This window comes from Varanus komodoensis, unplaced genomic scaffold, assembly GCF_004798865.1.
Source record: "Varanus komodoensis strain SLA01 unplaced genomic scaffold, ASM479886v1 scaffold3, whole genome shotgun sequence".
In the NCBI taxonomy this organism is placed as follows: domain Eukaryota; kingdom Metazoa; phylum Chordata; class Lepidosauria; order Squamata; family Varanidae; genus Varanus; species Varanus komodoensis.
The window spans coordinates 34,775,762-34,790,882 of NW_025335761.1; the positions used below are offsets into that span (position 1 = coordinate 34,775,762).

At 44.5% G+C, this 15,121-nt stretch overlaps 1 protein-coding gene across 33 annotated transcripts in view; it reads right to left on the reverse strand.

The window, feature by feature from the left end:
* The window catches only part of SYNDIG1L (synapse differentiation inducing 1 like), a 137,589-nt gene that overhangs the window by 52,566 nt on the left and 69,902 nt on the right, over positions 1 to 15,121 (reverse strand). For 3 of the 33 annotated variants that reach the window (XR_006415379.1, XR_006415376.1, XR_006415377.1), the window contains one exon: positions 1,147 to 3,887. The exons of 29 other annotated variants lie outside the window; for them this stretch is intronic. The gene's annotated coding sequence lies outside the window, so the exon portion shown is untranslated. Of the gene's footprint in view, positions 1 to 1,146; positions 3,888 to 3,980; positions 4,117 to 15,121 lie in introns of those variants that run through there. One more of the 33 variants, XR_006415378.1, reaches the window with a different exon arrangement.

Here is a 15,121-nt window from a genome sequence, read left to right on the forward strand (position 1 = left end):
TGATCCCGAGGCGGGCACGGCGCTCCTCGCCTCCTGCCACCTGCCTGGGCGGGAGGGCTCTTCAGGTAGCCGCGCTGAGCGGGGGCGGGGCAGAGCCGGAGCGGCAGCGCGGCGCCGCCACGGGTGGAGCCAGAGAACTGGGGATGCGCCCGAGCGCGGCGAGCGAGATCTCTGCCCGCGCTGCGTCCTCCGCACAGCCCTCGAGCTGCAGCAAAGGCTCGCCTCGCCTCCGGGTGAAAGATCCCTGCAGCTTCGAGCGCTCGCTCGCTCTCGCGCTCGCTTTCTCCAGCGGGGAGCTGCGCCGCTCGACGTGGGCTTCTTGTCCCTTCCTCCTCCGGCTCCTCCTGCCCGCCCCCTCCTCAGTGCAAGCGCTTCAGACCCTTTGCATTTCCCCCAGTTATCCTCCCCGCCCGCTTTTCTCCAAGGGGCCAAGTGCTGACTGTTGCTCTTTCCTGGCCAACAATCCCATGGCTGTGACGGGGGAACGTCACAGAGTACGATTTATTCTAGGAAGGAGATATGCTGTGTTCCAGATTGGCCCTCTTTTTTCCTTGTTTTGTTTTCTTAGATGGCTGGAAGTGGAGGAGGACTGAACAGCCCAGTCCTATGTATGTTTACTCGCACAAGTAAGCCTTACTATATTTCCTTCGAGGCTCACGCCTAGGTAACCTTGCCGAGACTTGCACTTCTGCGCAAGGTCTACACAGTCTCTGAATTTTTCATCGCAGATGTTTGTTTATTCAAGGCAAGTGCAGATTAAAATAAGACAGCAAGCTCTCGTCGCTTTGCATCTCGTCGCTCTCCCCGACCCCATGAACATGCTTGGGGCAGCTCAGGTCCACACCTGGCCAGCCGTTCAGTGAGTCCCCGCAGATGAAACGATTTTATGGGGATGGAAAGACTGTTGGGATTTATGTTGTCAAGAGGGATGGATGCATTTTGCTTATTGTATGTGAGGTTTCATAGCTTGAAAGGTGATTATCTGCTTCCAAAAGATGCAGATATCTTTATATTTAATAAACTGACGCCATGATCCTAAACACACTTGTTCAATCCCATTGAACTCAGTGGGACTTATATTTAAGTAGACCTGCATATGATTGCCATGTAAGCTTCAGACTTAACTCGAAGTAAATGTACATAAGATGGGACTGCACAAAATTCTTTAATCTTTACGAATAGAAACCACACACATTTTTTTCAGGAGAAAGAATGCAATTGTTATTCAATCTGTCTACTAGGCTGATGCCCGAAATGCAGATTTTTAAAATTCCTCCACCTTCTACCCCAAGGAAGGCTCCATTGGGGTGAAAAGTGAGGTTGCTGAGAATATTGTGAAATTTCTTGAAAGATACTAGCCAGATCCGCTCTGTAACTTCTGTGTGTCAAGCAAGCGTTTATCGTTCAACAGTTGCGATGTGTTGTAGGCTGCTAGCTAAGGCAAGTGGGTGGGGATGGATAATTCACCCACACCACTGAATTTCTCTGTCAGTAAAAATAAAGAGATGCCTACACTTTCCCCTTTTATCCTGATTTCTTTTAGTCTGAGTGGAAACATTTTATTCTCCCCATGGTACTGAACAATCACAATTTTTTTCTTGTTGAGGAAAGATTCTCAGAAAGATGCCAAGAAAAAGATGCCTGGGGAACTTCCTCACAGAGGAAAGGCTGCTTTAGTGTACTTGAAACGCAAGAACATGAGAACTGTTCTCACTGGATCAGACCAAGATTCATCTGGTATTCTGTCTACAACAGCCAGGCATCCCTGGAAGCTATAAGAAGTTGTGATGTTGCTAACAGTGGGAGTAGCATATAAAATTTTCAGAAAGGGTTGAATTATTATTATTATTAAATAGCATTAATATCCAACCTTTTTCCCTCGTGCAAGGAACCCAAGGTAGGTTACAAGTGTCTTCTCTGCTCTTTTTTTAATCCCCACTTTTATCCTTTCCCATCCATTATTTTATCCATTATTTTTATTATTTTATCAATTTTAATTGTATCAGTTATTTTATTTTTTATCAAATCTTTATCCTGTGAGGTTGTTTAGGCTGAGAGTGCATGACTGGCCCAAAGTCACCCATTGAGCTTCATGGCCAAGTGGGGATGAGAACCTGGATCTCTCAGGTCCGCAACTCAACACTGGCTGTCATGGAGGATAGATCCATCAGCCATAAGCCATGATGGCTAAATTGAACTTTCATATTTTAGAGTCGTATACCTGTCATTATCAGACGCTAGGGGCAAAAGTAGAACACAATGGCAAAAGCCACCCTTGTTGGTTCAACTTCAGCATCTAGTAATTGGATATTCTGGCCCATGCAAGAAGTGAGGCAAATCACCCACCTCAGGTGACAGAGCTGGAATAATGGCGAGTCCAGTCAGAAGGTTCCAATGCACAAGTGCCACCAGGGGGTTGGGTGCCTGGGAGGGTGAGGGCTGCAGGGAACTCTCTTTAGAGAGAGTTTCCCTGCTCCTGCACCCACTTGCTGTGTTCCTTCTGGCATTTGCCAGGATGGCTCTCTGAAGCTGCCACCTTGTTGGCACTAGAGCAGGTGCTCCAGAAAGCCACCTTGCCAATCTCTGTGGATTCTTTCAGAGTGAGCTGGTGGGTGGGATGCTGAGCCCATTCTCTGGAGAACCTAGTTGGCAAAAAAAGTGACTGATGTAGTTTTGCAGAGGGCGATTCCTGGAGATTGCCTGCCTGCCACCCACCAGCGAGGGACTCCTCACTGGGGTGGGGGTTGGAGACACAGCATGGAAGGCAGTGGGGGGCGGTGTGTGGAAGCTGCATAGGCACATTTCTGTTCTCCCCCATCAGGCAATGGGAGAGCTTGCATTGGCCCTGGATCCCTGGCATTTCTGGTAATGAGAAAGATCTTAAGATCCCCTGAATCATGGCCAGAATAGATCAGGATGGATCCATCAGGTTGATCTGATTATTTAACTAATAGACCTGTTCTATCCTACATAAATTTAATATAGTCCTTTCTTAACGTTATCTCAAGTAGTTGCTATTTGTGAGAATGACATCCACACCTCAGTAAAAGGTTAGGTGTCATCTGAGGAAGCACTTCCTCTTGTCTGTCCATTAGTCTCCTCCTGATCAACTTCACTGGGTGATTCCAAGCCACACAATTGTGATAGACAGGCCCCAACTTCACACAGTAAATGCTTGTGGAGGCAAGAACAAATGCCCCTTCCAACATGTGATCTTTGTCTCCAGGCAGCCCCAAAGTCCACTTGCAGCTACTTCTACCCATTTTCTTTTCAGGAAAAAGCTGCTCCTACATAAATACTGCCCTGTTTGAATACTTTCACTCTGCAACTCGGTCTTGGCTGAAAAGCTGGTTAAGTATAATATTTAATATTTTGATTTTGTTTTCTTGTCTATAATATATAATATAATAATCAGTCTGCTATCAAATAATGTTTTAGCCTCAATTCTAGCCTACAACAACAACAACAACGGTAGCATTTTAAAGACTAATAATGTATTATTCCATGTGCTTTCATCCACCACAGCCCACTTTATCAGATGCATGGTGTGTTATTCTGAGTTCTGGGTGTATACAAGCACACACACACGCACACAAATGATTGGGGCTGGGGATTTGTAAAGAGTGAGGTCAGAGGAAATTAAAATGCAGAACATACTGTCAGTCACCTTTTTACAGTGGCTCTTTACAGTATTGGGTGATATAACACAGACATTTTTGAACTTTGTGTGAGATAAACACACACACACACCACTCTGTCCATATTCAAGCTACAGGAGATCGAGTTAAGCCTCTTGATGAACTGTATCTCGGCTGTTTCACAGAGGAGTCTGATGTCTGAAAAAGCCATTCAAAGTGACTTCTTTGCCAAACTGGCACAGCAGAGCCCTGAAATGGAAATGTGCAGCTTTACCTTTGGGAAAAGTAAATATTCCAAGGGGTAGTTTGGCACAAAATGACATGCAAAAGATCTTGCAGCACCTTAAAGACAGGTGAATGAAGACAACTGTCCAATTAAAGACGTCACAGGATTCTTGGCTGTAGCAGATGGACACAGTCTTTCTTCAAGCAAAATGCAAGAGCAGGAATCTGATTCATTTTGCTCATGACAATTCCTCTGAAACCAATGAAGTTAATCATGATGTACACCCACATAATTGGACCAGTGGGAAATGCTCCCAAGATATCTCCCATCCACTCACAAATCTGCTCCCCTCTGCTTACTACACTAATGCTTCAAGCTATTATTCATCAGTACCCAATTGCTCCCTTTACATCCAAATGCATTTACAGTCTTCACCCATTCTGTTCTTTCAGGCTTTTCAATCTGCGGTCCTCACGTTTCCCCCCAGCGACTTCATACTTCTCCTACACATGCCTCCACCTCTCCTTTTCTCCAGCACACCCAAATAATTATTGGACTCCACACCTCCCACATTTCAGGACTGTTTTGAGCATTACAGTTTTTAGATGTATGCCTAAGAGACCAACTAAACATCACATGCAAATGTGACACCAAGTTTTTTGTTAAGAGAGAAAGGGGAAAAGTGTTAGGAGTGATTTCTAGCAGAAATGAGGGTAGGAGAGAAAGAGGCATTTATATCTTTTTCTGTCTGCCATTTTTCCATTCTAAGTGTTTCTACCCAACTTGTGCGCTTCAAAACTATGCTTGTCAGTTTTTTGAATGGGGCTGAAGCCACCTCAGGGGCAATTTGAGAAGAGATATGGCAGTTGGGAACTAATCACCTTTCTCCATCATTTAAACCATGCCCTTCCAGTTAGCAGTATCTGAGAGATAGACCTAAGGAATAAATGTGTGCCTGAACACATAACATATTAATAATCCTGCATAGAACAAACATGTATTCTACTTGCACACTTCTGGGAGGCAGGATTGTCTGAGGGTCCCTGTCAAATATGCTGACATGAAATATGTGAAATTGCCTTTAAAGAAGGCACATCTACTGCCTCTTCCACCCTCAACGGTTATCTTGGAAACACATTTGCACATTGTTTGCAGGGCACAGTAATAATGTGGCTGCATATGGCTTAGCCTAGCACACTCAGCAACCTTAGCTGACATATCATGTCTCATGCAAATGCTACCCCAGAAATTTTACTGTCGTTTCCATCAGCACTTTGGCCTGAATTGAAGTCTATTATTGGAGCTTGTCAGTGCAACTCAGAGAATGAAGGGGATCCGATGGCCCCGGAGCCCACAAAAAGCAATGAATCACCTTGGTTCAGAAGGGGAAAGTTGACTATGATGACCTGGAAAAATGACCCAGCTCCTAATGACACTGGGAGCTCCTCCAGGTTCTCCTCTAACATTGCACAGACATGGTGGGTTGGGAGACAACTGGAGCGTAGGTGGAGGAAATCACGGGATGAATCTGACCGAACACACTTGAGAGCCCACTATTGGGCCTATGCTGTGGCGGTGAAGGCGGCGAAAAAGAAGTTTTTTTCCGCTTCCATTGCCTCCTCACAATGCCGTCCGGTGGAGCTTTTTCGAGTGGTACAAGGCCTGGTTCGCCTGGGTCCTAAGGAAGATCCGATGCCACCCTCAAAGGCCTGCTGTGATGACTTTGCCAGGCATTTCAGGGAGAAAATCGCTCCGATTCGTCACGAGCTGGACTCCACTAATGAATCAGAGGTCTCTGAGGAGACGCCAATGCTACCGTCTGGTCCAAAATTGTTGGAGGAATTTCAATTATTGCGGCCCAATGATGTGGACAAGGTACTTGGACAAGTACGTCCCACCACTTGCCTATTGCCACTTGCCACTTGCCCGTCTTGGTTAATAAATAACTCCAAGCACGGGATTGGGACCTGGATCTTGGAAGTGGTTAACGCTTCTCTGAGGGAGGGTCGAGTGCCTGCCCCTTTAAAGGAGGCGGTAATACTACCGGTCCTGAAGAAAGCGTCACGGGATCCAGAGATGGCCACTAACTATAGACCTGTGGCCAACATCCCGTTTCTGGGCAAGGTGTTGGAGCGAGTGGTGGCGGGACAACTCCAAGCACTCTTGGATGAAACTGATTATCTGGATCCTTTTCAGTCTGGCTTCAGACCTGGGTACAGTACTGAATCTGCCTTGGTCGCCCTGTACGATGACCTGTGCAGGGAGAAGGACAGGGGGAGTGCATCCCTGTTGGTTCTTCTGGACCTCTCAGCGGCTTTCGATACCATCGACCATGGTATCCTTCTGGATAGGCTAGCGGGATTGGGGGTTGGAGGCACTGCTTTGCAATGGTTCCGCTCCTATCTCAATGGTCGATTCCAGAAGGTAGTGCTGGGGGACCATGTCTCTGCGTCATGGCAGCTATGCCATGGAGTACCACAGGGCTCCATTCTATCCCCTCTGCTATTTAACATCTATATGAAACCTCTGGGAGAGGTCATCAGGAGGTGTGGGCTGCGGAATCATCAGTACGCTGATGATACCCAGCTCTACCTCTCGTTTTCCACTAATCCAGGTGAGGCAGTGGCTGTGCTGAACCAGTGCTTGGCCGAGGTAATGGAATGGATGAGGGCCAATAAACTGAAACTCAACCCAGACAAGACGGAGGTCCTGTTGGTTGGCGGATCGGGCTTCAAAGAGGGTGGATTTGACCTGGTCCTGAATGGTGCAACACTCCCTCTTAGGGATAAGGTCCGCAGCTTAGGAGTACTCCTCGACCCGGAGCTTTGTTTGGAAGCTCAGGTGACAGCGGTGGCGAGGAGCGCCTTCCTTCAGCTTCGGCTGATTAATCAGCTGCACCCCTACCAGGAGTTCGACTGCCTGGCGACGGTGACACACGTGCTGGTGACTTCCCGCCTAGACTTCTGTAACGCGCTTTACGTGGGGCTTCCCCTGAAGACGGTCCGAACACTTCAATTGGTGCAAAATAGAGCTGCCAGGTTGCTGACGGGGACGGGGCGTTATGCTCACATGACTCCAGTCCTCCGTCAGCTTCACTGACTGCCCATTGAAGCCCGGGCCCAATTCAAGGTGTTGATTATGACCTATAAAGCCCTAAATGGCTTGGGTCCTGGCTACCTGAACGAGCGCTTACATCCGTATATGCCCGACCGCCCTTTGAGATCTGCGGGAGAGTCCCTTCTCCGGGAACCCTCCATGAAAGAAATTAGGAGAGTAAGTACTCGGAGGAGGGCTTTCTCTGTGGTGGCACCCAACCTATGGAATTCACTCCCCAAAGAGGTCCGCCTGGCACCGTCGTTACTGGTTTTTCGGCGCCAGGTAAAGACCTTTTTATTTAAACATCATTTTAATTGTTAAAATATATGATCTGGCCAGGGCAACTTCTTCTTCCTTCTCTTTTCTCCTCCTATATTATTTATTTACTTATTTTATACTGATAATTTTAATTTTATATTATTATGTTTGTAACTCAATGTATTTTTTGTATTTTTGTATTTAATGGTAATTTATTATGTTCTATTGTATTTCAATGTATTTTATTGTGTTGTAAGCTGCCCCGAGGCTTCGGCAAGGGGCGGCATAGAAATGTTATAATAATAATAATAATAATGGCTCCTCCAGAGATGAAGATGTGTCCACTTACTGGCTTGGGGACTAAGATGTCTCATAAGTAGTGAAAAAGTCTAAATTTTCAACTGTTCTTTTTCAAAAGTGACAGGTAGCTCCACCCTTTCTAAGAACTGAAGTCCAAGCCCTGGAAATCCTGCCCTGGATGCAGGGATGATCTGACAGCAGCCATGTATTCTATGAATTTAGGCTGCCATGGACCTATAGGAAGAGCCCTTTCATAGCAAGTCAAACATGACCTTAAAGGACTCATTTCTAACTCCTCCTGGATTGGCCCAACAAGTCATGTGACTCCTATATAACCTTGTTTCACCGCAATACACTTAAAGGAAAAGGTTATAGAGCTCTAACATGTACAGGGGCACAAATGACTCTGCGAGTCCCATTTCCAACCACTCCATGGATTGGTCCAGCAGCGATATGTGGCTTTGTATGGTGAGCATGGATAAATGTAATTCCCTTTAACTCAAGTTAAATTTTACCCCCCAGATTATTGCCTTTCCACCCTGGTTTTTACAGATAATCTGATCGCAGGATGGGCAGATATGGTTGAATAGAACTTCATTATTATGGGTTTTCTCCCTTAACCCTATTAGAATTGGAGCTCACAAAGGTGAAAGAAATGATCAGTAAACAGTTTAGGGGTGTTGCTGTGAAAGACGACAGAGGTTGGGCTTCAGGATATCTGCTATTTTGCACCCTCCCCCCAATATTGTTATGCTTTTGAGATCCCTAAATATTGCCAAGTCTTTACATCGACCTATTTTAACTCTTCATCACCAGCTCTATTAGAGGGGAGATGCTTGAGATACACTCAATATGGTATTCAGGTAAGGTTGAAATAATTACTCATGTGTTAATATATTCATCTTTCTTATCTTATTCGGATTTTAGAAATATTCCAGGCAGATCTGACATATTTTATAGCTTTTCTGTCTGATATGTAGAATGAAGTAACTTTTAAAGTGACAAGATTTTGTGGAAGAAATAACTCTGCATTTAGGTTTATCCAAGTGAGTAGATTTACTTAAGTATGCACATCAGCAATTACAGGAGAAAGGGTTGAAGCTGCCAGATTTTCCTCTAACAGCAACAAGACTTTCTGCTCTCACAAGAAATATCCTTTGCTTATATCGTATTTCTTGATTATGCAGAAAATAGAAACCTATACAATTACTGTGGAATGCAAACTGCAACAATCACAGATGCAGCGATTAACAAATGCTTATCTTAATTTACAATAGACACAGAAGTCATCTTACATCAGAACAAAAGGTAAAGATATAAGAGATATAGACTGCATCCTGGGTTAACACAGATAAAGGTGATTTACTACATCTTGAGTCTTCTCAAGAGTTTGTACTAATTGCCTTCACAACATGTACATGTGGTCTACTAGGTCTTGTTGACCAGAGAAATATTTAAGGCCTGAATATATATTACTTCCATTTTTGTTTTGTTTTGGCCTGTACTATTAGGGAAAAGATGGTAAACGTACTTCAGTATCCAAAATCAGATTAATATTTTATTATTTCTTGTTTTTGTGTACATGGATGTTTGGGATGCCAGTTTCTGTAAGACATGAATTTCTTGCTTCAGTCCCACTCCCTGCTCTACTGTAAACTTAACCCTCACACTTCTTCACTCCCAGTTGGGCAGACAAACCACCATGACATGACTGCCATGCTCCTCTCATGTTCTGTGCCCAGCATGAGTATGCTAAAATGTAATATCTCCAATGAGACTAATGGCATGAGCTTTCAAAAAGAGAACCATTTGATGTAAGCACTATAGGATATGGGTTCATGTTTCAATTATTATATGGGATGCATTAACAGAAATACTACTTCCAAATTATGAGAAGTAGTAATTCCTCTGTACTCCTCACTAATCAAACCTCATCTGTAATACTATGTACAGTTCTGGGCACCAAAATTTAAGAAAGATGCAAGAAAATTAGAAAGGGTCCAGAGGACGGCAACAAAGATGATCCAGGGTTTGGAAACACTGGCCTGTGAGCAGAGACTGAGCGAACGGGGCATGTTCAGCCTTGAGAAGACTGAGGGGGACATGAAATCCCCCTATAAGTACCTCAAAGGCTGTCACAAAGAGGAAGGTCAAGATCTCTTCTTGCTGATGCCAGAGTGTAGGACACGGAATAATCAATTCAAGCTGCTACAACCCAGATTCAGGCTAGATATCAGGAAAAGCTTCCTCACTGTCAGAGCAATTTGGCAGTGGAAGCAGCTGCCTAGAGAGTGGTGGGCTCTCCCACATTAGAGACATTCAAAAAGAAATTGGACAGCCATCTGAGTGGGATGGTGTAACTTGGTGTTCTGCAACAGCAGGGGGTTGGACCAAATGGTCTTCATGGCCCCTTCCAACTCTAGCATTCTGTGATTATATGTTTGCTTGCTTGTTTGTTTATTTTGTATGGCATTGGTACAATTTGCCAGGAAGTCTACAGTGCTAATGCAGAGTAGTTTGCCTGCCTAAGATTACTAGCTCTTTAGTTCATGCTCACACACTATCTCTGGTGCACCACAGGGGGTGAGCTAGCTTTGCACACAAAACAGCCAGTGTTAGTCTGCAGGAGTGCTGTCATCTTCTGGGATCTTTCTCCAGCATTGCTGCTGTAGATCCAACACAGACTGGTCTTCTCACTTGCACACAAGTCACTAGCTCCCCACTGAAGTGGGTACCCATTTATCTACTTGCACTTTTGTGTGCTTTTGAGCTGCTGGGTGGGTGGAAGCTGGAAGGTGATTATCCCACCATGTGGATTCGAACTGCTAGCTTTCCAATTGGCAAGTTCAGTGGATTATAGATTGATAATAACCCAATTAAAAGGAGAACATATTAGCTTTTCCAGTACATGTAAACACAATAAATTGTCCACTAAGGTTTTATGACTGGCTTCAATAGCTCAGATACCCTAAACCTCTGCTCAAGACTCTTTTTTTGCATTTACAAAGGTTCCTTTCTATGACAAGGGGTGGGCAGTCTCTGTCTCTCTCTCATGCGTGCATGCGCGCGCACACACCATGTTAAGAGACATGCTTGCCCACAGGTGACACACTATTCTTATCCATAATCATTTTCCTGCATTAAGGTTTTGGATGAATGAAGGGCTCTTTCATTTCATCCTAGTTGATACCAGTGGGAGATCAGCTGCTTTGTGCTAGGTACAATGGAGAAAGAGACAAAAGGGTAGAATCTTTTCAACTCAGGCTCTTGAAGACAGCTGTCTTTCTACCACTAGAAATGAGATAATTTCATAGGAACCAGATAGTGCAGCCCAGGGGTTGTGCTGTGGATAAGACAAAGAGAATTCATACCATTCAAGATGTCACACATTTCTTCTTGCTGGAAGCTGCAGGCACCAAATTCGAGTTGGGTGTCCAGGCAAGGGCAAAAGGCCATAATCTCTTTATACTTGGCTCGGCCTGTCCAGAGGTCTCATGCATCCTGTCAGTTCCAGGGGCTAATATATTACCTCTCTATTCCTGTCTCTGCTTGAAGAAGGTTCTGGAGTACAACATGGCTGGTGAGATGGCTCTCAGGCAGAAACTGTTCACTATTCATAGGGCAGTTATCTCTACAGGCCAGGAACAATTTGCATGGAGGGCTGAAGGCAGATGGTCTGGGCCAACACCAGGTTGGAGGGACGCTGGCAAGACAGCTGGCAGTTGTGCTTTCTGGCTGTGAGCTTAGCTGGCAGTGGCAGCTAAAAAGCTGCCATTTTTGTTTCCCACAATGCCCGTATGTTAAACAGAAGCTTTAGATATACTGGCATTGTCATACATATTGCTCACTATAGATTTAATGGGCATTATCATAACACCTTGAATCAAGAATCCATTTTGGGTTTGGAAGGCACAGTCTGAAAAACTACCAGAAACACCGTTCAGGCTCTGAGCCACTGTAGAACCACAAGAGGCAGGGATAAGGAACCTCTTTCAGTGTTCCTGTGAGTCCAGAGCTGGATTCCATTAACAGCATGGCAGAACCTACCCATTTAGTGCCTTGGAAGGGAGCTCATGTTTCTGAGTTCATATGTGGAACCAATCCTGTAGAGAATATGGAGCACCAAAATGTCTCGGGCAGAATTTTCAACATAATTTTCCAATTCATCTTGGATCATGTTCTTTATCTAAATGTATTTTTAATTAGATAGATGGCTCTAGGGTTCCTAATAGAAGCTAAACCTCCATTCAGTCTCTCCATCACTGGATATCCAAAGGTTCTCCTTTTTGTTTATTGATTGTGGTACAGCCCATTGCCTCATTTTTTAATATGACCTAAGCATAGAAAGCCAAAGAATTTCTGTATTCACAGTATTTTTCTAGCTATTTGGCAACCAACCAGGAAGTAAAGTACTTTGGGTTCCCCTTTCTCTGAAATCAGGTAATTATAGTTGGTTCTGCTCCATTTCATTCTTTCTTTCCTCTTCTGTGGCATTACACAGATAAAACTGATCCTATCTGTGCCAACTTGGATACCAAAGTACATCCACAGGTGGATTTAATCTGAGCCCCTGCTCGTTCAGTTACAATGGATTATTTTCATTTTGCATATCCTGAGAATATGGACAGGATTCTTGGAATGGAGAGGCCTGCCACTTTTGTGCCACTGTGTTCAATAATTTCCAGCTGGTCTCTAATGTTGCATTCTTGGGCAAGCAACTGGAACATGTGTTGAATTCTCAGTTTCTGGATGATGCAATTTTTAACTGGCTTCAGACATGGTCATGGGATAGAGGCTGCTCTGGATGTCTTGGTGGATTATCTTCACTGGGAACTGGGCAGGGGAAGTATATCTGTGTTAGTTCTGCCGGACCTTTCTGCAGCTGTCAATACCATGAAGCATGGTATCTTTCAGGAGCACCTGTCTGAGATGAAACTGGGAGGCACTGTTATATGGTGGGTGCAGTCCTTCTTAGAGGGACAATTTCATGTTGGGAGATTCCTGCTCAACTAGGTCCATCTTATCCCACACTATTTACTATATACACGAATCCCAAAGTGCTCCCAGCAGTTTGCTACCTACACTCAGCTCTAGCTCCCCTTTCCATTAAAATCTAAGGAGGCTATGGTAGTTCTGGTGTCTGATGTTGGTACTGGAGCAGATGAGGGCAAACAAATCAAAACTTAATCCAGACAAGAAAGAGGTGTTCCTGGTTAGTGGAAGGGCAGATCAAGGAATAGAGATTCAGCTTGTCCTGGATGGGGTTACTCTCTCATGGAAGACTCAGGATCACAGTCTGGGTATACTCCGGGGTGGAGGGAAACTACACCAGGTATTTTTACTGGCATTGTAATGCCTGACCTGCTGGCATGTCACATGAAGCAAATTCACAACCTATCGCCTCATATTATTTCTGTCATTATATTCCAGATTCCTTCAAAAAGGTCATATCCTGATTTTTTCATTATGTTTTGTGTGCGTGTGTGTGTTGTGCCATATATCACACTGTGTGCTAAACTTGTGGTGCTACTCTGCAAGGTGGAGTGGCTTCAGTGGAGCAGTGGGCTTGATCAGAGTGGCACTGCAATAGGGAAGTGTCTCATTGGGCTTTTGTTTTGTTTAAAAAAGCAGTGTTTGCTAATGCACACATTCAGAGATGGGAATCCGTGCATAACACAAGCCTCTCACATTTCTTCAACCACTGAGAAAGGAATAACTAGTTGAAAACAGGCCAGTATACATGCCTACTCAGAAGTAAATCACATTGCCTTATTCATGCGAAAGTGAGCACGGGAGAGTGGGGTTTGCTTTGATTATCTCAATCAATAAAGTTTGGCCAAAATGGTCCACTATTGTCACCAGTACCAAGCTTCCTTACCCATCCAACACTCTGCTCTGCCATTTCTCTCCTTATTTGCCTGCTTTCCCTTAGCTTCACCCTTATCTTTTCAAATTAGCCCTCTTACACCTAGTATGTGTCAGGGGAAGGGGATATTAAACAAGCTATTGTTCTCTGCTGTAATGAATGTTTGTGTGTTGCACTAAGAACAAAAATGTGTAAAAATCAGGTCTATATTTTAGGAATCTGAGTGAATGTTTGACCTCATTACCCCAGTTTAGAAGTAGCTCTCCACTTTGGTAAGTACAAATCCACATCACACCTCTGCTTAAAAGCTCCCTTAGATCAGTGTTGATCTTTATATATATACATGTATGAGTTGCATGCCTGTGTACATGAGGACATGTGGCAACATGAGAGCATTCAGAGAATTTTAACATAGTAAAAGTCTTCTCATATTTAGATCTGACTGCCAGGTAAGCTCATTGATGGGAAAATACATGGGAGAAAAGACCACACAACAGGTTTAGTACCCATATAGCTATTAGATATCCTACTGGGGCATGTGGCCCCTGGCAGTTATCCAAGACTTCTGGGTTACCAGCCAAGGGTAACATAGGCAGCATGGTACAAACATTCAGTTACTAATTGGCTAACAATTGACAGCTTGACATTTGCTTGCTTCCATTCATGCTACTAATTGAGCCCTACCTGAGACCTCTAGCACCACACCTGGAGAGGTACTAGTGAAGACATGCCTTCCCTCTCTCCTTTCACAGAGGTGGTTGCCAGGGCTCATGAGTGAACTATCAGTCTCACTGTTCACCTCTAGCTGAATACATACAGCAGTGTTTTCCAACCTTGTGCCCTCTACAACCCAAGTATTCTATTAGTATTGTGCAACAGCTTTGGAGGGCAGTAAATGGAGAAAGGCTGGTCTGTGTTACTGTACAGTTTACTAGGCTAAATCTCAGTCCATGAGAGCCTTCATGGTTCAAACCCCAGTCCTCTTAACACTTCACCTCCTTGTACTGATACTTGTAAGACCAGGAAGCACTGGCTAAAGCAGGAGCCTTTGTCTAGAGCAAAAGAATACACTATGCATGAATGCATGCAGCTGTGTCTCTGGCCTTGAGGACTATATAATAGTAGAGGCCAATTACTGGGCAACCACAATAAAGTAAGATACCAGCACCTCTTCTCTGTATGCGCAGCTGTAAGGCTTGATGGCAATCTTATCAGTTACATGAACATGCAAGATAAGCATCCTCTGAGCACCACTGGAAACAACTAATTCTCTAGGCTCAGATTCAGCTGGATGTAGCAGAGATAGGCTGGTGTGCCTGCAGCACTCTCACCTTTGTGGTTTGCTCTGGTTATCAAACTGCTTGCAGCAAGGTTGAGGCTGCCTAATTTAATTAAATGTAAACATGCAGGACTGGTAATGGACAAAGCCTTATTATAAAAACCAAGAGGTCATTCTTCAATGGCAAGACACTGCAAAGAGCTTCTGGAAAGGGACTGGGGAAGGGACAGGACAGGACAACCTGTGACTCCCTGCTATTGTTGTTACAAGTAGTCAAATTATCTCCGATTTACTAGTTAGTTCTTCCTAAGTAAGTGCCCTATCCTTTACAGCCCTGCTCATCTTGCAGATTCAAGGCTGTGGCTTCCTAGATAGAGTCTAGGTGTTCCTTTTTGTCTGCCTTTGACTTTTCCTAGCATTATTGTCTTCTCCAGGGAGTCATGCTTTCTCATGATCTG